Genomic DNA, 418 nt, shown 5'->3' on the forward strand with positions numbered 1-418 from the left:
GGACTCAGGCAATCCTCTCTCTTCTGCTTCCCAAAGTACTGAGATTACAGGCTCAAGCCACCATGCCTGGCCAGAACCAGATTTTTTACCTGGTATCCTTTTCTCTTCCTGAAGAACTTCCTTGAACTTTTCCTGTGGGTCTGCTCATGATAAATTCTTTCAAATTTTGTATAACTAAAAAAGTTTTTATTTTTCCTTCATGTTTGAAAGATTTTTTTGCTAGTTATAGAATTATAAATTGACTTTGTTTTCTTTTGGTACATTAAAGGTGTTGCTTGGTCAGGCACAGTGGTTTATGGTACTTTAAAAATGTTATTTGAGCCGGACTCGGTGGCTCAGCCTGTAATCTCACGCTTTGGGAGGCTGAGGTGAGTGGATTGCCTGAGTCCGCGGGTTCAAGACCCGCCTGGGCAACTTG

This window comes from Carlito syrichta, unplaced genomic scaffold (assembly GCF_000164805.1).
Source record: "Carlito syrichta isolate Samal-C Ts95f unplaced genomic scaffold, Tarsius_syrichta-2.0.1 Scaffold313449, whole genome shotgun sequence".
NCBI classification, from domain to species: Eukaryota; Metazoa; Chordata; class Mammalia; order Primates; family Tarsiidae; genus Carlito; species Carlito syrichta.